This window comes from Pseudophryne corroboree, chromosome 3, assembly GCF_028390025.1.
Source record: "Pseudophryne corroboree isolate aPseCor3 chromosome 3, aPseCor3.hap2, whole genome shotgun sequence".
NCBI classification, from domain to species: Eukaryota; Metazoa; Chordata; class Amphibia; order Anura; family Myobatrachidae; genus Pseudophryne; species Pseudophryne corroboree.
In genome coordinates, this window is record NC_086446.1 from 718,815,016 (window position 1) to 718,839,650 (window position 24,635).

The 24,635-nt window shown below is 46.4% G+C and overlaps 1 long non-coding RNA gene across 1 annotated transcript in view; it reads right to left on the reverse strand.

Moving 5' to 3' along the window:
• Window positions 1-4,377: 4,377 nt before the first annotated feature.
• Window positions 4,378-24,635, reverse strand: part of LOC135056698 (uncharacterized) — a 286,934-nt gene continuing 266,676 nt past the window's right edge. The window contains exon 3 of the long non-coding RNA XR_010244046.1: window positions 4,378-4,691. This is a non-coding gene — a long non-coding RNA (uncharacterized LOC135056698). The remainder of the gene's footprint in view (window positions 4,692-24,635) is intronic.

The following is a 24,635-nucleotide window of genomic DNA, read 5'->3' on the forward strand; positions in this document are numbered from 1 at the left end:
GTCGAAAGATCTCTTGTATGAATACTTGAGCCAACTTGGAAGCTGACGGAAGACCGGTGAGAGGAATGAAGTGTGCCATCTTGGTGAACCGGTCAACTACCACCCAGATGGTATTAAACTTGTTGCACATGGGCAAATCTGTAATAAAATCCATCGACAAATGGGTCCATGGTCGACGGGGAACAGATAGTGGAACCAGTTGCCCCGCGGGCGACTGGCGGGATACTTTATGTTGAGCACACTTTGGGCAAGATGCAATAAACTCCAAAACGTCCTTTTTCAGAGTTGGCCACCAATAGGACCTAGAGATAAACTCCAGGGTTTTTTGGATACCTGTATGTCCGGCAAAGCGGGAAGCATGGGCCCAATGCATGAGCTTCTTCCTTAGTGTCGGCTTTACAAAACTTTTCCCTGATGGGGGCGTAGAGTCCATCCCTACCGTGGAGAATGCCAACGGATTTATAATAGGATGCTTGTCTGAAGACTCTGACTCATTTTCTTGCTCCCATGAGCGGGAAAGAGCATCGGCCTTGCGATTCTGAGAGCCCGGACAGAACTGGAGTTTAAAGTCGAACCTGGAAAAGAAAAGTGCCCATCTGGCCTGACGAGGGTTGAGACATTGTGCGCCTTTCAGATATAGAAGGTTCTTGTGGTCTGTAAGGATGGTGATTGAATGAGAAGCTCCCTCCAACAGATATCTCCACTCCTCTAGAGCGAGCTTGATGGCTAGCAACTCCTGGTCGCCAATGGCATAGTTGCGCTCCGCTGGGGAGAACTTCCGTGAGAAGAAACTGCAAGGATGTAAATGGCCATCTTTAGCCCTCTGAGATAACACCGCTCCTACTCCAACGGAGGAGGCATCCACCTCTAAGATGAAAGGAGAGTCGATGTCAGGCTGTTTCAGGACAGGCGCAGAGATGAACCTCTGTTTTAAAAGATGAAAAGCTTGCATGGCTTCTTCAGACCACTTGGACGGGTTAGCACCCTTCTTGGTGAAAGCAGTAATAGGCGCCACAATGGTGGAAAAGTCTCGTATAAACTTTCGGTAGTAATTGGCGAACCCTAAGAACCTCTGGACCCCTTTGAGGGTTAAGGGTACCGGCCAATTCTGGATTGCTTGTAGTTTCTCAGGATCCATCTCTAGTCCGGAACCGGACACAATGTACCCTAGAAACGGAATGGACTTGACTTCAAAGACGCATTTCTCTAATTTGCAATAGAGATGATTGACACGGAGACGGGACAGAACCTCCTTTACCCAAAAACGATGTTCCTCTAAATTGTTGGCAAAAATGAGGATATCATCTAGATAGACCACGACATGACGGTATAGAATGTCTCTGAAGATCTCATTGACGAAATGCTGGAAGACAGCTGGAGCATTGCTCAATCCGAAGGGCATGACGAGGTACTCATAATGTCCGTCACGGGTGTTAAATGCGGTCTTCCACTCGTCACCCTCACGGATCCGGATGAGATTGTATGCACCTCTCAAGTCCAGCTTTGTAAAGATGGTAGCTCCGCTAACTCTGTCAAAGAGCTCAGTAATCAGGGGTAAAGGATAGCGGTTCTTGATGGTAATGTCGTTCAAACCTCTGTAGTCGATGCACGGCCGCAGACCACCATCTTTCTTTTTTACAAAAAAGAAGCCTGCGCCGGCTGGAGAAGAAGAAGGTCGAATGAACCCCTTTGCTAGGTTCTCTTTAATGTATTCCTCCATAGAATGCATCTCGGGCAGAGACAACGGATAAGTTCGGCCTCGAGGTGGAACCTTCCCTGGAACGAGATCAATCGGGCAGTCCCATTCTCTATGAGGAGGAAGGATATCAGCAGAAGCTTTACTGAACACATCCGTGAAATCTTGATATGGAGGAGGTGGAACATCAGACGACCTGGGGGAGGAAGAACAGACAGGCAACACTTTAAACAAACATGTCTCAGCACAGGAGGGACCCCATGCCAGGATTTGCGTAGTCGTCCAGTCAATTGTAGGATTGTGAAGACGGAGCCATGGAAGGCCCAGGACCACAGGATGTGTGGCTCTTGGAATCACTAAAAGTGAAATAAGTTCGGAATGAAGAACTCCCACCCTCAGACGAACTGGTAGAGTCCTTAGAGCAATAACTGTATCAAAAATTTTACTGCCATCCACGGCAGTTAAGGAAAAGGAGGAAGGAAGTCTCTCGGTGGGTAGGGACCACCGTTTAACATAGGCTTCGGTAATAAAGTTCCCAGCTGCTCCGGAATCCAGGAGGGCAATGACGTTCTGATAACGTTGAGCAACTTGAAGCGAGACTGGGAGATTACAATCTTGAGGAGATGGAGAGGAGATCATTACTCCTAGCCGGCCCTCTCCTTGGCGAGCTAGGATTTGGAGTTTCCCGGACGTTTGGGACAGGCATTAATAGTGTGAGACGGAGCTGCACAATACAGACAGAGAGACTCAGAGAGACGTCTTCGGCGCTCAGCAGGAGTTAGACGGGAATGGCCAATTTGCATGGGTTCATCTTTAGTTGGTGGCAGTTGGCGAGGAGGAGGAGCAGAAGATTTTGGAGCAGATGATCTTCCACGCTCAGTTGCTCTCTCTCTGAAACGTAAGTCAACTTTTGTACAAAGTGAGATTAGCTCATCTAACTTGGAGGGTAAGTCTCTGGTAGCTAACTCATCTTTAATACACTCGGATAAACCATGCCAGAATGCAGCATACAGGGCCTCGTCGTTCCATGCCAGTTCAGATGCCAGGATCTGGAACTGTATAAGATATTGTCCTACAGTACGTGATCCCTGGCGTAAACGGAGAATCTCAGACGAAGCTGAAGTTACCCGGCCTGGCTCGTCGAAGATGCGCCTGAATGTTGACACGAATGCAGTGTAAGAAGATAGCAGGGTGTCGGACCTCTCCCATAACGGTGATGCCCAGTCAAGGGCTGAGCCACTGAGAAGAGAGATGATATAGGCAATTTTTGTACGGTCACTGGGAAAATTGCCAGGTTGTAGCTCAAACTGAATCTCACACTGGTTGAGAAATCCCCTGCAGAATCTTGGAGATCCGTCAAATTTTGCTGGCGTTGGAAGATGAAGACGTGGAGCAGAAACGGGTAAGGTGGGTGGGGTTATAGTTGGAGTCACTGTGGTTGACGCCCCAGATGCGCCTGATCCACGGAGAGTTGTCTGAATCCCATCCAGCCGAGTAGAGAGATCCTGGAGACAGCGGATGATGTGGCCCTGTGCAGCCTCCTGATGTTCAAGTCGGGCTGCCAGTTCTTGCATCGGCCTGGCCGCTTGATCCTGGTCTCCGGCTGGATTCATCTGGTCAGTGCTTACTGTCACAACTGAGGGCCTGAGCTGACGGAAGGCAGCCTCAGTTGTAGGGGCTGAGATGTACCGGAACCTGGGAGGTTGTATCAGACCCCTGGACATGTAAGTAACATGAAGAGAAACCGCCCAAAGGCGTGACCACGACAACTTGAGTAAAAGTCAATGATATTTATTTATGACAAACTCCATGCATCACAGTAGCAGTAAAAAGAAACATAAAAATCAGCAGAGAAATAATAATACAGTTCCTGGGTACTACAGGGTGGCAGGGGCCACAGAGCTCTGGTGGTATGAGACAGTTCTTATTATCTGCAAGTTGGAAAGTCCTTACCAGGCTCAACTGTAGCAATGAGGAAAGCCCAGGGTCGTACCAGCTGGTGTTCCAGGGAAAGCTAGACTGCTGTAGATAAAATGCTACTGTGGGTACTGGTTAGAACCAGACAGGTGTTGGCACGGAGTGGATACTGGCTGGAACCAGTTAAATAATAAATAAAGCTTGAGAGCGATGCAATATAGATGAAATGTAGAATTTGAGAGCGGAGAAATAATAATACCGGTGGAGAGCGGTAAACTGCAGAAAGGACACCGGCCCTTTAAGAGAAGCTGTACACTGCTGGAAGCTGAGCTGGAAGCAGGTGATGTTGTAGCTGGAAACAGGTGAGTCCAGAATGGATCGGAGAGTCAGGCTACACCGCAGATGGAATGCTGGTGCGGGTCTCTATAGCAGAAGTCTGGAGACAGGAGCTGGAACCTGGAAGACAATCACAGGAGAGAGACAAACTGGAACTAGGTTTGACAACCAAAGCACTGACGCCTTCCTTGCTCAGGCACAACCTATTTATACCTGCAGCAAGGAAGGCATTGGCTAGGCAATTATGCAAATTAATAATACTGACAACGGATTGGTAGGAATGATCAGCTGACAGAATCCAAGATGGCTGCGCCCATGCAGACACTTGGAGGGAAGTTTGGATTGTAATCCATGTGGTCTGGAAAACAGTAATGGCGGCGCCGGCCACCGGAGACAGGAGACGCCAGGCTGACAGATGCACATCCGACCACGCGGACACAGCGGAGGCCGCGGCTGACGTAATCGCCACTCTGAATGCAGAAGCTCAGGGACGGCGGCGGAGGCCGCGGGAGACGCCATGCCAGATGTATAAGGCGTTACTGTGACTGCGTCCAGAGAGACAGGAGAGGATGCGGGAATGTGCACATCAGGATAACAGATGGGATCCGGTCCTGGAGCGCTGAGCCAGCCTTAGGAGGCATCTGATAGGTAAGAAATGGCGTCCAGATACCCGGATCGTGACAGCTGTATTGTAACCAGAATTCCTGCCTGCGAGTCCTTATTTCAAGTACCTGTGTTACTACTATATATATATATTATATATATATATATATATATATATAGAGAGAGAGAGAGAGAGAGAGAGCATTAATATGTGTATATTAGAATTAGACAGCATAGTATGTTTCTATTCAGTTGACATGGTATAATCCTTTATTATAAGCAACAAACTAACCTACTATAAAGCTTTATTCTGATGTCAGCAGGTATCGAATGGTTGCATTGATTAAATAATAGAAACCACAAGAAAGTGTTTACTGAATACACAAGCAAACCGATCGTGCTCCCAAAAGTAGGATGAAAGGTCTTATTTTGGAGCTGGCTTTATTATTGAAGAATTCCGTTACAATCTTATGGTTTATAGTTATTTGTAAATGACAGAAACATACAGCTCTTTTTTTTTATTTTTTATTAATTAACCTATTTTCATCTTTATAAAATTAGCTTTCTGCCATCATGGCATGCTATATAAGTGCATCTTACAGCTGCCCCTTCTTTACTCCCCTCAATGGCAGCCGGTGATACCTACAGATACAATTCAATACAAGTCATACTTGCAACCAAAATTGCCGTGCAACCCATAGGCAAACACGGACGGTGTTTCTGGTTGCCCGGAAACCCCCTCCTCTTGGCAAGTGGCTAAAATGATGTCAATAGCAATGGTATATAATACCATTACTAGAGCTGCCACAACATGCAGTGCAAGGGACAGAGCAGAGCTGCTGCACGTGCCCAGTAGTAGCAGCTTTTTCTACCAAGTTTGCTGTTTGTGGATCTGAGTCCTCAATCAGTACACTGGACCAGAGAGTAGCTACCAGGAAGAAGAGACAGGAGCCTTACCATGAGGTGGGAGAATGTGTGCTTAGAAAGTGCAGTACTGCTTCTATTATGTTTGTGTATTTATTTATTATTTAAATATGTTTGATACAGCCTATACTAAAGACCATATATATCGTGTTAAATATTAATACTGTATTCCATATAGTATCCAGTGTATAAAAGGAAAAATGTTGACATTATTATACAGGGTTGTTGTTAGGTTCTTCTACTGCTCTCCCAGACTCCCGCACTTACTCCAATGTTTTGCAGAGTGGGAGATCGTGGGTTGCAGCTGGAAACCCCCCTCTAGAAATCTTGCGTTTGCCACTGGTGCAACCTCACCTTTTGTGTCCTGGTCGATTGCGGGTTTTATCCTCAATTAGACTGTTGGTGAACAGTGACACCCACAAACCCCCAGACCTTTGTTCAAACTGCTGAGAAATGTTACTTTGTACGCCCTCACACTTTTTTTGTCTTCCTCCAGATCCAGCATTATATTCACACTGTCTTCTCCAGCCTCTCCCTTCGCTGACTGGGACAACGCTCTAGAGAACGCATTTCTGCTCACACACCAACCCTCCAGAGCTATTTCCTGTTATCATTCTTTTATATGTGCCCCCCTCACTGCTCCTGTCACAGCGTGGCAAGAGCAGTTTCCATATCTTCAGACAACCAAGATTTTAACCCTCTCCTATTCGCTATGCACGTTGCCAGTGACAACCTATGGAAAAATGCTATACAAAATATTCTACAGGGGCTATTTGTCCAAAATCTAGAACTTGTGTGATGGCGGGCTTACTGACATACCAAATGTCTTACATGTGCCACTTCCCCTATCACAGCTCACAGCACACGTTTTCCAGGCCACCCGACAGGTGCATAGATTAATTTATTACTCACTGACACATCTTAAAATGTGCGATTCTGTGAGGAGACTATAAAACCTGAACTGTTTGTTATCCTGAAGATCATTGGTAAAGGTAGAAAGTATTCATACTTGGGACAATTATTCTCATCTGTTATGGAAGGGGATTTAGTGTAACAGTTGGGGAGAGTGTTAGGGGAGCGCACAAATCTGTTTTATTAAGTGGGTGTTAAATAGTAATACATACATTTGAAGTATTGATGTTATATTGATATGTATTTGAAATTGTTATATTCTCCCCAGAATTCACTTTTATTTTATTCTTTTAGAAATATCCTCAACCATATTGGGTTAGTCATATTTTCTAACAAGTGTCCTTTTGTGATGACTTATTGGGCAGAGGAAGGACCAGGTTCATCACAGCTACAATCAGGTCTGGACTATTCATCTGGCAAATTCCACATGGGCCATGCCTCCTGACACTGACCCTCCGTGACTGTAATACTTCAATATCTCAGCTATCTCCTGAATGCAACCTAACCCCAATGGACAGGAGACATGTGCACCTTTATCAGTAATAACTTTTATTTGAATCCCCCTGTATTTAAAACACAAAATTCTCTGCATGCCATGTAGGGGGATTCTACTGCCAACCTTATTTACCACCAGTGGCAGATTTTACCTATGGGCTGCAGGACTGCAGCCCCCCAGGTAAAATTCGCCCTCCAGCTCACTGTCAGTGCAATCAGATGCAGTCGTGAGACTGCACTGGCTTCACTGTGATTGTCAGTGACTTCCTATTGGAAGTCCTACCTGTCAGTCTCAGACACTATAGGCGTTCCCACTATAGGCGTTCCCACACTATAGGTGTTTCCTCCCTCTGGGACTGCCAGACCGGGCTGCAATTAGCAGAGAGTTGGCTTCCTGCAGGAAGCCACTCCCTGCCTCATCAGCCCTAGCCGGTAGCCCCTAGCAATCGATGCAGTCCATAGAAGCCGGGGGATTGCACATGCGCCGGTCCCAGCACTTACCAGATCCATTGCACATGTGCCAGGCCCTGGCGGTCTCCTCTCCTCCTCTCCCCGCTCCACTCTCCGGGCAGGCACGGGTAGCAGCAGTCCCCATACAACCATCAGGTAGAAGCCGCCGCTGCTTACCACAGTCATGTACTTAACACAAGGCATACTTGCCTAAGCTCCCAGAAGATGTGGAAGACTCCCGATTCTTTGGGTAGTCTCCCGAATCTCCAGAAGAGTAGGCATATCTCCTGCATCCTATCCACTTCCTCGTGAAGCAGGCAGGATAGGAAATAATACTGAGAATTGCGATGCCGTAAGAGGGGGCAGGGCTAAATAAAATTGCATCATTTTATCCCTGCCCCTTCCTCATGGATCTGCGAATTATGGAATTTTACTGTGATAGATGCAGGGCCTAATGACGTGAGATTCCTGCCTCACACAGTGGTCAGCAACTTCTCCTCTCCGGGCAGAGGAGACTCAAAAAGTAGGTAAGTATTACACATGAGCTGTTTAAACCTTTGTAGCAACCCAAGTCATTTTAATGTAAGATGGCTGTAATCTCTGCTACCTCCCTACTTGCAGTAAAATACGTTACAACTTGCACCGGATTTTTTTTTTTCTTTTTCACTGTACTTCAAATTTATTGTGGAACAGCTGATGCTACCCAGGATCAATGGCAGCTCCCAACACCACTTCCAATGTTCAGCTAATACAGTATTTTGCAAATACTATATAAACATACACCAGAAATTCTGATTCCAGAGAACTGTAAACTTAAAGCAGCACACCTTTCTCAGTGCATGTCTACTGCTACTTCACCACAAGATGGCACTATTTCATTCTAATTAACTGGTTTGAGGGAGAAAGTGAGCTTTGAAATGTCCATACAGCATTCTGCAGGTGAAGGCGATTTTGAGGCCGAAGAGCAACAGTGACTATTAGACATTTGTAGTAGGTAAGACAGGACAAACCCGCCAGAAATTCGCTGAAAAATAACCAGAAACTCACCAGAAAATAGCTCTGGCAGAGAGATTGCCTAGGCAGGCAGAACATAAAAGAGAGCAACATAAAAAAATAGTAACTGTCTATCTATCTTGTCTATCTATCTATCTATCTATCTATCTATCTATCTATCTATCTATCTATCTTTTTTTTATATATATATATATATATATATATATATATATACTGGTGAACACATCCGGCACTCAATATTAAAAGATAAATGCCTGGGTGCCCTCCTAGTGATGATATAATAACATATCCTTCCCCACCTGTGGCTCAGGTGTATGCAGCAAAGGAACTGAGGCGGCACTCCAAGGACTTGTTAAAACTTGTATTCAAATCATTGTGAAAACAAAACAAACGTGTTCAAAACAGAAGAAAATATGGCAGGTTGCTCACGACGTTTCAAGGCTTAACAGCCTTTTCCTCAGGTAAGAATACCCATGTGCGGTGAAAACATAAGTGGTAAAAGAACCAAACAGAAGCATAGAACACTCACCATTTAAGAAGCGTGCAGAAGCAGGTGTTCCCGGCGTCTGTGCTTGGGACTTCCGGGTACGTCACGTGAGCGGCGCATGGATGACGTGTCCTTTGCTAGGCAACGGCTGCGTTAACAACACAGGCGCCGGGGAGACCCATCAGTGAGACTGTAAGACATTAAAGCACAGTGTGTGTTAAGGCATGTAAGATACATGCTAGGACACCCAGGAGCCGGGCAGCTAATGTGAAAAGTGAAGAACAATTAAAAGAATGGATTAAAAATGACTTATAATCAGCTGAATTATAACCAGTGTGGTAAACAGAGCCCAATACTGCCATAGCATCGTGCACAATTTAAACAGCGTATAGTCAGAGAGAATAATAAATTAGTTTTATGCAAAGAATATACATATGGTCTAATCTACGTAATAGCTGGGTGTTAATGGAATCCCAAACAGGTGCAGCAAATCAAAACGAAGGGGAAGAGGGAAAGGGGGATGAAACGGGAAAGGAAGGGAATGAAGGGAGGAGAGGGGGAGAAGGAAAGAGGGGAACAAGATCAAAAGCAGGAGCAGAAGCACCTATTATAATAACAGAAATGACAGAAATACATTCCAAGTGAATTTTTCGTTCAGTCCTTTAGGTGACAATGCATCTAATAAGAAAATCCATTTGGATTCACATTTAGATAGCGCTCTATGTCGATCTCCGCCTCTCACTGGGCTCGGGATATGGTCGATAATCTTGTACCGGAGGCTCGATAGCGGGTGGCCACTTTGTTTAAAGTGGCGTGCTACCGGTTGGTCTACCGGTTTGCCGTCAAGTGATGCTTTAATGGCCGATCGATGTAACGCCATCCGGTCTCTCAGGTTTCTAATCGTCTGTCCCATGACAGCAAGCCACATGGGCAAATGATTATGTACACTATAAATGGTGTAGTGCACGTCAGCACATGTCGAATTTTATATTGCTGACCAGTGTGTAGATTATTGAAATTATGGCCAGTTTCTAAATATTTACATGTGGTGCAGGATGCACACCTATAGCACCCTGGTTTTTTAACTTGTGTGGAGGGGGCATGTGGGGTTGAAGTGATGTTGGTTTTCACCAAGAAGTCCCTTAGGATGGGTCCCCTCTTATAACTAGGCATCAGAGAAGTACTTTTAAAGCAGGGTAACTCTTTGTCACCAGAGACAATGGGCCACAGGCCTTTAGATGCGCGTGGGATGACTTTACTGGCAGTCGTGTACCGAGTCACAAAGGGGCTCCGTGATTTCAGCGGTGGTAGAGGCACTTTATAAAGCAGCTGTTACTGCCAATAAAGTCATCCCACGCGCATCTAAAGGCCTGTGGCCCATTGTCTCTGGTGACAAAGAGTTACCCTGCTTTAAAAGTACTTCTCTGATGCCTAGTGGGGACCCAACCTAAGGGACTTCTTGGTGAAAACCAACATCACTACAACCCCACATGCCCCCTCCACACAAGTTAAAAAACCAGGGTGCTATAGGTGTGCATCCTGCACCACATGTAAATATTTAGAAACTGGCCATAATTTCAATAATCTTCACACTGGTCAGCAATATAAAATTCGACATGTGCTGACGTGCACTACACCATTTATAGTGTACATAATCATTTGCCCATGTGGCTTGCTGAACGTGGGACAGACGATTAGAAACCTGAGAGACCGGATGGCGTTACATCGATCGGCCATTAAAGCATCACTTGACGGCAAACCGGTAGACCAACCGGTAGCACGCCACTTTAAACAAAGTGGCCACCCGCTATCGAGCCTCCGGTACAAGATTATCGACCATATCCCGAGCCCAGTGAGAGGCGGAGATCGACATAGAGCGCTATCTAAATGTGAATCCAAATGGATTTTCTTATTAGATGCATTGTCACCTAAAGGACTGAACGAAAAATTCACTTGGAATGTATTTCTGTAATTTCTGTTATTATAATAGGTGCTTCTGCTCCAGCTTTTGATCTTGTTCCCCTCTTTCCTTTAGCCCCCCCCCACACCCTCTCCTCCCTTCATTCCCTTCTTTTCCCGTTTCATCCCCCTTTCCCTCTTCCTCTTCGTTTTGATTTGCTGCACCTGTTTGGGATTCCATTAACACCCAGCTATTACGTAGATTAGACCATATGTATATTCTTTGCATAAAACTTAATTTATTATTCTCTCTGACTATACGCTGTTTAAATTGTGCACGATGCTATGGCAGTATTGGGCTCTGTTTACCACACTGGTTATACTTCAGCTGATTATAAGTCATTTTTAATCCATTCTTTTAATTGTTCTTCACTTTTCACATTAGCCGCCCGGCTCCTGGGTGTCCTAGCATGTATCTTACATGCCTTAACACACTGTGCTTTAATGTTTTACAGTCTCACTGATGGGTCTCCCCGGCGTCTGTGTTGTTAACGCAGCCGTTGCCTAGCAACGGACACGTTATCCATGCGCCGCTCACGTGACGTACCCGGAAGTCCCGGGCACAGACGCCGGGAACACCTGCTTCTGCACGCTTCTTAAACGGTGAGTGTTCTATGCTTCTGTTTGGTTCTTTTACCACTTATGTTTTCACCGCACATGGGTATTCTTACCTGAGGAAAAGGCTGTTAAGCCTTGAAACGTCGTAAGCAACCTGCCATGTTTTCTTCTGTTATGAACACGTTTGTTTTGTTTTCACAATGATTTGAATACAAGCTTTAACAAGTCCTTGGAGTGCCGCCTCTTTTCCTTTGCTGCATACACCTGAGCCACAGGTGGGGAAGGATATGATATATATATATATATATATATATATATATATATATATATATATATACATATACATATACAGGTTGAGTATCCCTTATCCAAAATTCAAAATCCCAGATTTTTCGGACCCCTACTGAGATAATGACATATATATCATATATTATGTGTATATATAGATATATTATATAGATATATAATAAACATATATATGTGTCATAATCTCAGTAGGGTAACCAAAAATGTGTGATTTTGAATTTTGGATAAGGGATACTCAACCTGTGTGTATGTATGTATATATATATATATAATATATATATACACTGCTCAAAAAAATAAAGGGAACACTAAAATAACACATCCTAGATCTGAATGAATGAAATATTCTTATTAAATACTTTGCTCTTTACATAGTTGAATGTGCTGACAACAAAATCACACAAAAATTATCAATGGAAATCAAATTTATTAACCCATGGAGGTCTGGATTTGGAGTCACACTCAAAATTAAAGTGGAAAAACTTTGATGTAATGTCCTTAAAACAAGTCAAAATGAGGCTCGGTAGTGTGTGTGGCCTCCACGTGCCTGTATGACCTCCCTACAACGCCTGGGCATGCTCCTGATGAGGTGATGGATGGTCTCCTGAGGGATCTCCTCCCAGACCTGGACTAAAGCATCCGCCAACTCCTGGACTGTCTGTGGTGCAACGTGGCGTTGGTGGATGGAGCGAGACATGATGTCCCAGATGTGCTCAATTGGATTCAGGTCTGGGGAACGGGCGGGCCATTCCATAGCATCAATGCCTTTGTCTTGCAGGAACTGCTGACACACTCCAGCCACATGAGATCTAGCATTGTCTTGCATTAGGAGGAACCCAGAGCCAACCGCACCAGCATATGGTCTCAAAAGGGGTCTGAGGATCTCATCTCGGTACCTAATGGCAGTCAGGCTACCTCTGGTGAGCACATGGAGGGCTGTGCGGCCCCCCAAAGAAATGCCATCCCACACCATTACTGACCCACTGCCAAACTGGTCATGCTGGAGGATGTTGCAGGCAGCAGAACATTATCCTTGGCATCTCCAGACTCTGTCACGTCTGTCACATGTGCTCAGTGAGAACCTGCTTTCATCTGTGAAGAGCACAGGGCGCCAGTGGCAAATTTGCCAATCTTGGTGTTCTTTGGCAAATGCCAAACGTCCTGCATGGTGTTGGGCTGTAAGCACAACCCCCACCTGTGGACGTCGGGCCCTCATACCACCCTCATGGAGTCTGTTTCTGATCGTTTGAGTAGACACATGCACATTTGTGGCTTGCTGGAGTTCATTTTGCAGGGCTTTGGCAGTGCTCCTCCTGTTCCTCCTTGCACAAAGGCGGAGGTAGCGGTCCTGCTGCTGGGTTGTTGCCCTCCTACGGCCTCCACCACATCTCCTGATGTACTGGCCTGTCTCCTGGTAGCGCCTCCATGCTCTGGACACTACGCTGACAGACACAGCAAACCTTCTTGCCACAGCTCGCATTGATGTGCCATCCTGGATGAGCTGCACTACCTGAGCCACTTGTGTGAGTTGTAGACTCTGTCTCATGCTACCACTAGAGTGAAAGCACCGCCAGCTTTCAAAAGTGACCAAAACATCAGCCAGAAAGCATAGGAGCTGAGAAGTGGTCTGTGGTCACCACCTGCAGAACAACTCCTTTATTGGGGGTGTCTTGCTAATTGCCTATAATTCCCACCTGTTGTCTATTCCATTTGCACAACAGCATGTGAAATTGATTGTCAATCAGTGTTGCTTCCTAAGTGGACAGTTTGATTTCACAGAAGTGTGATTGACTTGGAGGTACATTGTGTTGTTTAAGTGTTCCCTTTATTTTTTTGAGCAGTGTATATATATATATATACAGTTGTGCTCATAAGTTTACATACCCTAGCAGAATTTGTGATTTTCTGGCCATTTGTCAAAGAATATGAATGATGACTCACAAACTTTTCTTTCACTCATGGTTTGTGGTTGGGTGATGCCATTTATTGTCAGACAACTGTGTTTACTCTTTTTAAATCATAATGACAACAGAAACTACCCAAATGACCCTGATCAAAAGTTTACATACCCTGGAGATTTTGGCCTGATAACATGCACACAAGTTGACACAAATGCGTTTGAATGGCTACTAAAGGTAACCATCCTCACCTGTGATCTGTTTGCTTGTAATCAGTGTGTGTGTATAAAAGGTCAGTGAGTTTCTGGACTCCTGAAAGACCCTTGTATCTTTCATCCAGTGCTGCACTGACGTGTCTGGATTCTGAGTCATGGGGAAAGCAAAAGAATTGTCAAAGGATCTGGGGAAAAGGTAATTGAACTGTATAAAACAGGAAAGGGATATAAAAAGATATCCAAGCAATTGAGAATGCCAATCAGCAGTGTTCAAACTCTAATTAAGAAGTGGAAAATTAGGGATTCTGTGGAAACAAAATCACGGTCAGGTAGACCAACAAAAATTTCAGCCACAACTGCCAGGAAAATTGTTCGGGATGCAAAGAAAAATCCACAAATAACTTCAGCTGAAATACAGGACTCTCTGAAAAAAAGTGGTGTGGTTGTTTCAAGATGTACAATAAGGAGGAATTTGAAGAAAAATGGGCTGCATGGTCGAGTCGCCAGAAGAAAGCCATTACTACGCAAATGCCACAAAGCATCCCGCTTACAATACTCCAAACAGCACAGAGACAAGCCTCAAAACTTCTGGAACAAAGTAATTTGGAGTGATGAGACCAAAATTGAACTTTATGTCCGAAACCATAAACGTTACATTTGGAGAGGAGTCAACAAGGCCTATGATGAAAGGTACACAATTCCTACTGTGAAACACGGAGGTGGATCGCTGATGTTTTGGGGATGTGTGAGCTACAAAGGCACTGGAAACTTAGTCAAAATTGATGGCACGATGAATGCAGCATGTTATCAGAAAATACTGGAGGAAAATTTGCACTCATCAGCCCGGAAGCTGCGCATGGGACATACTTGGATGTTCCAACATGACAATGATCCAAAACACAAGGCCAAGTCAACCTGTCATTGGCTACAGCAGAATAAAGTGAAGGTTCTGGAGTGGCCATCTCAGTCTCCTGACCTCGATATCATTGAGCCACTCTGGGAAGATCTCAAACGTGCAGTTCATGCAAGACAGCCCAAGAATTTACAGGAACTGGAGGCTTTTTGCCAAGAAGAATGGGCAGCTTTACCATCTGAGAAAATAAAGAGCCACACCCACAACTCCCACAAAAGACTTCAAGCTGTCATTGATGTTAAAGGGGGCAATACACGGTATTAAGAACTGGGGTATGTAAACTTTTGATCAGGGTCATTTGGGTAGTTTCTGTTGTCATTATGATTTAAAAAGAGTAAACACAGTTGTTTGACAATAAATGGCTTCACCAAACCACTAACCATGAGTGAAAGAAAAGTTTGTGAGTTATCATTCATATTCTCTGACAAATGGACAGAAAATCACAAATTCTGCTAGGGTATGTAAACTTATGAGCACAACTGTATATATATATATATATATATATATATATATATATATATATATATTAGGGGCAATAACTTTTCAATATAACAACATTTGGAATTGTACGTACAATATTTTTATGTTAACTGTGGCCATATTAATTAATTAATTAATTAATTTAAATTTATATAGCACATTTGTGGCAACTACAAGTGCCAGCATGCAAGTATATCTATCATGAATTAATATGACCGCAATTAACATAAAATATTATTGTCTTCAGAATTTCAAATGTTAATTTTGTCATTATTGCCCAAATAAGAAATTATCAAGTTATTTTTGGGGGCCCTTTAATTGAGTGGCGGAGCAATACCCCTTTTCCACTGCTGCTAAAACCCGGATTATTTCCATGATCACCTGGGAGCGTCTCAGTGGAAAATGGTTAACTTGGGTCCAGTGACCCAGGAATCCAACCCAGCTAGCTTCCAGAGTTGGTCACCTGAAAGGACCCAGGTCACAGTGCAGTGTAAACGGTAAGCCGCACCCGTTTACAGCATAGGGAGGGACGGCGCTAGGAGATAATCTCATCTCTAAGCGCCGGGGCTGCACCTGTGTGCGGTGACCTGGCAATAAGGTGGGTCCTGTCGCCAATCTGAAAGGGGTCTCAGACGGGTCGCACCCATGTTGGACCTGTATACAAAATCCTGGGTGCGACCAGACATTTTAATCTAAAAGGGGTATTATATATGTCTAACGTAGCTATTTATTATGCTCTGCCTGGACAGATACTGTAGCATAGAATGCATGCAAGTTCAGCAATCTCGCTAAGCAGATGGCCCACTTTATGCTTTGAGTTTTCCTGCTGCATTTCCTGTGAGTTTACTAATCGTAGGGTATAACTGGTCGCAGGCTATTACACCTGATGACTTGTATGCTTGACATAAAAAAAAAAATGAAAAGGGTAATTGTATAAAGTCGAGATTGAGTCAGGCAAACTTCTGCTAATTTTGCCTCTAGCCACTATTACTATGGCGTCTGAAAGTCGCCAGTAAGTCAGAGGCCATTCCATTCCCCTAATAGTTCTAATCTGTTTAAAATATCCAGATGTTTCCCAAACTGAAGGCCCAGTTTCAAAAACCCAAAGACAGTAAGGTACACGGTAAGTCATAATAGCCTACACTCCCAGATCATCCTGGAGGCTCCCAAAATTCAGTTGGCATTCCCGGCTGCCCAGAAGAGTTGGCAAGACTCCCAAAGCCACCCTCGATTCACGTCACCACACCCCCAGCACTGCGTACCTTTTGTCACACCACGCCCTCTCTGGAGGGGGCAGCCCAAATGCTAGTAAATAATAATATGCAGAAAGTAGATATAATTAAAAACAAATCCCAGGCTGAACACTCTGACACAGACGGACCCTCAAGAATAAATACTGTGTGCTCTGCAATGATAATGAACAAGTGCTCCAGTGAAATTGAAACACAAAATGTATACTCACCTGGTGACCTGAGGAACTTGTCTTATATGAAATAAATCACTTTCATACCATATTAGTGTATTTTTCTCAGTACCGTCTTCAACAGAAGCAGAAAAAATAAGAATTTACTCACCGGTAATTCTATTTCTCGTAGTCCGTAGTGGATGCTGGGAACTCCGTAAGGACCATGGGGAATAGACGGGCTCCGCAGGAGACTGGGCACTCTAAAGAAAAGATTAGGTACTATCTGGTGTGCACTGGCTCCTCCCTCTATGCCCCTCCTCCAGACCTCAGTTAGGGAAACTGTGCCCGGAAGAGCTGACATTACAAGGAAAGGATTTTTGGAATCCAGGGTAAGACTCATACCAGCCACACCAATCACACCGTACAACTTGTGATAACCTTACCCAGTTAACAGTATGAACAACAACTGAGCCTCACTCAACGGATGGCTCATAACAATAACCCTTATTTAAGCAATAACTATATACACGTATTGCAGAAAGTCCGCACTTGGGACGGGCGCCCAGCATCCACTACGGACTACGAGAAATAGAATTACCGGTGAGTAAATTCTTATTTTCTCTGACGTCCTAGTGGATGCTGGGAACTCCGTAAGGACCATGGGGATTATACCAAAGCTTGTTGGGTGCATGCAGGATAAACAGCGAGTCAGTCTTCCTGACTCCAGCCGTTCTGGAAACATATATATTCAAAGCCCTGACTACGTCCAGTAACTTGAAGTCCTCCAAGTCCCGAGTAGCCGCAGGCACCACAATAGGTTGGTTCAAATGAAACGATGATACCACCTTTGGGAGAAATTGGGGACGAGTCCTCAATTCTGCCCTGTCCATATGGAAGATCAGATATGGGCTTTTACATGACAAAGCCGCCAATTCTGACACACGCCTAGCCGAAGCTAAGGCCAACAGCATGACCACTTTCCACGTGAGATACTTTAGTTCCACGGTCCTAAGTGGCTCAAACCAGTGGGATTTCAGGAAATCCAACACAACGTTAAGATCCCAGGGTGCCACTGGTGGCACAAAAGGGAGCTGAATATGCAGCACTCCCTTAACAAACATCTGAACCTCAGGCAGTGAAGCCAGTTCTTTTTGAAAGAAAATGGAGAGGGCCGAAATCTGGACCTTTATGGACCCCAATTTTAGGCCCATAGTCACCCCTGACTGTAGGAAGTGCAGGAAACGACCCAGCTGGAATTCCTCTGTAGGGGCCTTCCTGGCCTCACACCAAGCAACATATTTTCGCAATATACGGTGATAATGCTTTGCTGTCACGTCTTTCCTAGCCTTTATCAGCGTAGGAATAACTTCATCCGGAATGCCTTTTTTCGCTAGGATCCGGCGTTCAACCGCCATGCCGTCAAACGCAGCCGCGGTAAGTCTTGGAACAGACAGGGCCCTTGTTGCAGCAGGTCCTGTCTGAGAGGCAGAGGCCATGGGTCCTCTGTGCGCATTTCTTGCAGTTCCGGGTACCAAGTCCTTCTTGGCCAATCCGGAACAATGAGTATTGTTCTTATTCCTCTCTTTCTTACTATTCTCAGTACCTTGGGTATGAGAGGAAGAGGAGGAAACACATATACCGACTGGTACACCCACGGTGTCACTAGGGCGTCCACAGCTATCGCCTGAGGGTCCCTTGACCTGGCGCAATATCTTTTTAGCCTTTTGTTGAGGCGGGACGCCATCATGTCCACCTGTGGCAGTTCCCATCGGTTTGCAATCAGTTGGAAGACTTCTTGATGAAGTCCCCACTCTCCCGGGTGGAGGTCGTGTCTGTTGAGGAAGTCTGCTTCCCAGTTGTCCACTCCCGGAATGAACACTGCTGACAGTGCTTGCACGTGATTCTCCGCCCATCGAAGAATCTTTGTGGCTTCCGCCATTGCCATCCTGCTTCTTGTGCCGCCCTGGCGGTTTACATGGGCGACCGCCGTGATGTTGTCTGACTGAATCAGCACTGGCCGGTTTTGAAGCAGGGGCTCTGCTTGACTCAGGGCGTTGTAAATGGCCCTTAGTTCCAGTATATTTATGTGTAGAGAAGTCTCCAGACTTGACCACAGCCCTTGGAAGTTTCTTCCCTGAGTGACTGCCCCCCACCCTCGGAGGCTTGCATCCGTGGTCACCAGGACCCAGTCCTGTATGCCGAACCTGCGGCCCTCGAGAAGGTGAGCACTCTGCAGCCACCACAGAAGAGACACCCTGGCCCTTGGGTACAGGGTGATTAGCCGATGCATCTGAAGATGCGATCCGGACCACTTGTCCAACAGATCCCACTGAAAGATCCTCGCATGGAACCTGCCGAAGGGAATGGCTTCGTATGAAGCCACCATCTTTCCCAGGACTCGCGTGCAGTGATGCACCGATACCTGTTTTGGTTTCAGGAGGTCCCTGACCAGAGATGCTAATTCCTGGGCCTTCTCCACCGGGAGAAACACCTTCTTCTGTACTGTGTCCAGAATCATGCCCAGGAAAAGCAGACGCGTCGTAGGAATCAGCTGCGACTTCGGAAAATTATGAAACTAGCCGTGCTGTTGCAACACTTCCTGAGAGAGTGCTACGCTGATCATCAACTGCTCCCTGGACCTCGCCTTTATGAGGAGATCGTCCAAGTACGGGATAATTATAACTCCCTTCTGCCGAAGGAGTATCATCATTTCGGCCATTACCTTGGTAAATATTCTCGGTGCCGTGGACAGGCCAAACGGCAACGTCTGGAATTGGTAATGACAGTCCCGTACCACAAATCTGAGGTACTCCTGGTGAGGTGGATAAATGGGGACATGCAAGTAAGCATCTTTGATGTCCAGCGACACCATAAAATCCCCCTCTTCCAGGCTTGCAATAACCGCTCTGAGCGATTCCATTTTGAACTTGAATTTCTTTATATAAGTGTTCAAGGATTTTAAATTCAGAATGGGTCTCACCGAACCGTCCGGTTTCGGTACCACAAACACTGTGGAACAGTAATCCCCTTCCCTGTTGAAGGAGGGGGACCCTGACAAGCACTTTCTGGAGGTACAGCTTGTGAATTGCCGCCAGCACTACCTCCCTTTCCATGGGGGAAGCTGGCAAGGCTGATTTGAGGTAACGGCGGGGGGGGTCGCTTCGAATTCCAGCTTGTATCCCTGAGATACAATTTGTATAGCCCAGAGATCCACCTGTGAGCGAACCCACTGGCTGCTGAAGTTTCGGAGACGCGCCCCCACCACACCTGGCTCCGCCTGTGGAGCCCCAACGTCATGCGGTGGACTTAGTGGAAGCAGGGGAGGACTTTTGTTCCTGGGAACTGGCTGCATGGTGCAGCTTCTTACCTCTACCCCTGCCTCTGGCAAGAAAGGATGCGCCCCTGACTCTCTTGACTTTCTGGGAACGAAAGGACTGCATTTGATAATACGGTGCTTTCTTAGGCTGTGAGGAAACCTGAGGCAAGAAAGTCGACTTTCCAGCTGTCGCTGTAGACACGAGGTCCGACAGACCGTCCCCAAACAATTCCTCACCCTTATAAGGCAAAACCTCCATGTGTTTTTTAGAATCAGCATCTCCTGTCCATAAGACCCTCCTGGCAGAAATGGACATATCATTAATTCTAGAGCCCAGCAGGCAAATGTCCCTCTGAGCATCCCGCATATATAAGACGACGTCTTTGATATGGCCCAGGGTTAGCAAAACAGTATCTCTGTCGAGGGAATCTATGTTGTCTAACAGAGTATCTGTCCACGCTGCTACAGCACTACACATCCAGGCTGAAGCAATAGCAGGTCTCAGTAGAGTACCAGAGTGTGTATACACTGACTTCAGGATAGCTTCCTGCTTTCTATCCGCAGGCTCCTTTAGGGCGGCCGTATCCTGAGACGGCAGGGCCCCCTTTTTAGATAAGCATGTCAGCGCCTTGTCCACCCTAGGGGATGTTTCCCAACGTAACCTGTCCGTTGGCGGGAAAGGGTACGCCATCAGTAACCTCTTAGAAATCACTAATTTCTTATCAGGGGAACTCCACGCTTCTTCACACAATTCATTTAATTCATCAGATGGGGGAAAAGTCACTGGCTGCTTTTTCTCCCCAAACATATAAACCCTCTTGGTATTAACAGGGTTAATCTCAGAAATGTGTAATACATCTTTCATTGCAACAATCATGTATCGGATGGCCTTGGTCATTTTAGACTGTAAATGTGCCTCATCATCGTCGACACTGGAGTCGGACTCCGTGTCGACATCTGTGTCAACCATCTGAGATATAGGGCGTTTATGAGCCCCTGACGGTTTCTGAGTCGCCTGGGCAGGCGCGGGCTGAGACCCCGGCTGTCCCAAGGCTGCAGCGTCATCAAACCTTTTATGTAAGGAGCTTACATTGTCATTTAAGACCTTCCACATATCCATCCAATCAGGTGTCGGCCCCGACGGCGGCGACACCACACTTATCTGCCCTTGCTCCGCCTCCACGTAACCCTCCTCATCAAACATGTCGACACAGCCGTACCGACACACCGCACACACACAGGGAATGCTCTGACTGAGGACAGGACCCCACAAAGTCCTTTGGGGAGACAGAGAGAGAGTATGCCAGCACACACCACAGCGCTATATAACACGGGGATTTTCACTGACAATAAGTGATTTACCCAATAGCTGCTTTATAAGTCTTATTTGCGCCTAAATTTATGTGCCCCCCCCTCTCTTTTTAACCCGTCTTGTACCTGGATACTGCAGGGGAGAGCCTGGGGAGCTGCTTCCAGCGGAGCTGTGAAGAAAAAATGGCGCTGGTGTGCTGAGGAAGAAGGCCCTGCCCCCTCAGTGGCGGGCTTCTGTCCCGCTTTCTGTGTAAAAAAAATGGCGGGGTTTTTTACATATATACAGTGCCAGACTGTATATATGTATTTTTATGCCAAAAGGTACGACAATTGCAGCCCAGGGCGCCCCCCCCAGCGCCCTGCACCCTACAGTGAACGGAGTGTGTAAGTGTGCTGGGAGCAATGGCGCACAGCTGCGGTGCTGTGCGTTACCTTAATGAAGACAGGAGTCTGCAGCTGCCGATTTCGTCGTCTTCAAGCTTCTGTTCTTCTGGCTCTGCGAGGGGGACGGCGGCGCGGCTCCGGGAACGGACGATCGAGGACAGGTGCCTGTGTTCGAACCCTCTGGAGCTAATGGTGTCCAGTAGCCTAAGAAGCACAAGCTAGCTGCAAGCAGGTAGGTTTGCTTCTCTCCCCTTAGTCCCACGTAGCAGTGAGTCTGTTGCCAGCAGAAGCTCACTGAAAAAATAAAAAACCTAACAAATACTTTCTTTACTAGCAAGCTCAGGAGAGCCCACTAGGAGCACCCAGCTCTGGCCGGGCACAGATTCTAACTGAGGTCTGGAGGAGGGGCATAGAGGGAGGAGCCAGTGCACACCAGATAGTACCTAATCTTTTCTTTAGAGTGCCCAGTCTCCTGCGGAGCCCGTCTATTCCCCATGGTCCTTACGGAGTTCCCAGCATCCACTAGGACGTCAGAGAAAATAAGAATTTACTCACCGGTAATTCTATTTCTCGTAGTCCGTAGTGGATGCTGGGTACTCCGTAAGGACCATGGGGATTAGACGGGCTCCGCAGGAGACTGGGCACTCTAAAAGAAAGATTATGTACTATCTGGTGTGCACTGGCTCCTCCCTCTATGCCCCTCCTCCAGACCTCAGTTAGGGAAACTGTGCCCGGAAGAGCTGACACTACAAGGAAAGGATTTGGAATCCAGGGTAAGACTCATACCAGCCACACCAATCACACCGTACAACTTGTGATAACTAACTATACCCAGTTAACAGTATGAACAACAAATGAGCCTCATAAACAGATGGCTCATAACAAAACCCTTTAGTTAAGCAATAACTATGGGGGTAATTCCAAGTTGATCGCAGCAGGATATTTTTTAGCAGTTGGGCAAAACCATGTGCACTGCAGGTGTGGCAGATATAACATTTGCAGAGAGAGATAGATTTGGGTGTAGTGTGTTCATTCAATCTGCAATCTAAATTGCAGTGTAAAAATAAAGCAGCCAGTATTTACCCTGCACAGAAACAAAATAACCCACCCAAATCTAACTCTCTCTGCAAATGTTATATCTGCCCCCCCTGCAGTGCACATGGTTTTGCCCAACTGCTAAAAAATTTCCTGCTGCGATCAACTTGGAATTACCCCCCATATACACGTATTGCAGAAAAGTCCGCACTTGGGACGGGCTCCCAGCATCCACTACGGACTACGAGAAATAGAATTACCGGTGAGTAAATTCTTATTTTCTCTGACGTCCTAGTGGATGCTGGGTACTCCGTAAGGACCATGGGGATTATACCAAAGCTCCCAAACGGGCGGGAGAGTGCGGATGACTCTGCAGCACCGAATGAGCAAACTCAAGGTCCTCCTCAGCCAGGGTATCAAACTTGTAGAATTTTGCAAACGTGTTTGATCCCGACCAGGTAGCAGCTCGGCAAAGTTGTAAAGCCGAGACCCCTCGGGCAGCCGCCCAAGAAGAGCCCACCTTCCTCGTGGAATGGGCTTTGACTGATTTAGGATGCGGCAGTCCAGCCGCAGAATGTGCAAGTTGAATCGTGCAACAGATCCAGCGAGCAATAGTCTGCTTAGAAGCAGGAGTACCCAGCTTCTTGGGTGCATGCAGGATAAACAGCGAGTCAGTTTTTCTGACACTAGCCGTCCTGGAAACATAGATTTTCAGGGCCCGGACTACGTCCAGCAACTTGGAAGCCTCCAAGTTCCGAGTAGCCGCAGGCACCACAATAGGTTGGTTCAAATGAAACGCTGATACCACCTTAGGGAGAAATTGGGGACGAGTCCTCAATTCTGCCCTGTCCATATGGAAGATAGGGGCTTTTACATGACAAAGCCGCCAATTCCGACACACGCCTAGCCGAAGCCAAGGCCAAAAGCATGACCACTTTCCACGTGAGATATTTCAACTCCACGGTCTGAAGTGGCTCAAATCAATGTGATTTTAGGAAAACCAACACAACGTTGAGATCCCAAGGTGCCACTGGGGGCACAAAAGGGGGCTGAATATGCAGCACTCCCTTAACAAACGTCTGAACTTCAGGCAGTGAAGCCAGTTCTTTTTGAAAGAAAATAGACAGGGCCGAAATCTGGACTTTAATGGATCCCAATTTTAGGCCCATAGTCACTCCTGACTGTAGGAAGTGCAGAAATCGACCCAGCTGAAATTCTTCTGTTGGGGCCTTCATAGCCTCACACCTAGCAACATATTTTCGCCATATGCGGTGATAATGTTTTGCTGTCACATCCTTCCTAGCTTTTATCAGCGTAGGAATGACTTCAACCGGAATGCCCTTTTCCATCAGGATCCGGCGTTCAACCGCCATGCCGTCAAACACAGCCGCGGTAAGTCTTGGAACAGACAGGGCCCCTGTTGTAGTAGGTCCTGTCTGAGAGGCAGAGGCCAAGGGTCCTCTGACATAATTTCTTGTAGTTCCGGGTACCAAGTCCTTCTTGGCCAATCTGGAACGATGAGTATAGTTCTTACTCCTCTCTTTCTTATTATCCTCAGTACCTTTGGTATGAGAGGAAGAGGAGGGAACACATAAACCGACTGGTACACCCACGGTGTCACTAGAGCGTCCACAGCTATCGCCTGAGGGTCCCTTGACCTGGCGCAATATCTTTTTAGCTTTTTGTTGAGGCGGGACGCCATCATGTCCACCTGTGGTCTTTCCCAACGATTTACAATCAGCTGGAAGACTTCTGGATGAAGTCCCCACTCTCCCGGGTGGAGGTCGTGCCTGCTGAGGAAGTCTGCTTCCCAGTTGTCCACTCCCGGAATGAACACTGCTGACAGTGCTATCACGTGATTTTCCGCCCATCGGAGAATCCTTGTGGCTTCTGCCATCGCCATCCTGCTTCTTGTGCCGCCCTGTCGGTTTACATGGGCGACCGCCGTGATGTTGTCTGACTGAATCAGCACCGGCTGGTTTTGATGCAGGGTCTTGCCTGACTTAGGGCATTGTAAATGG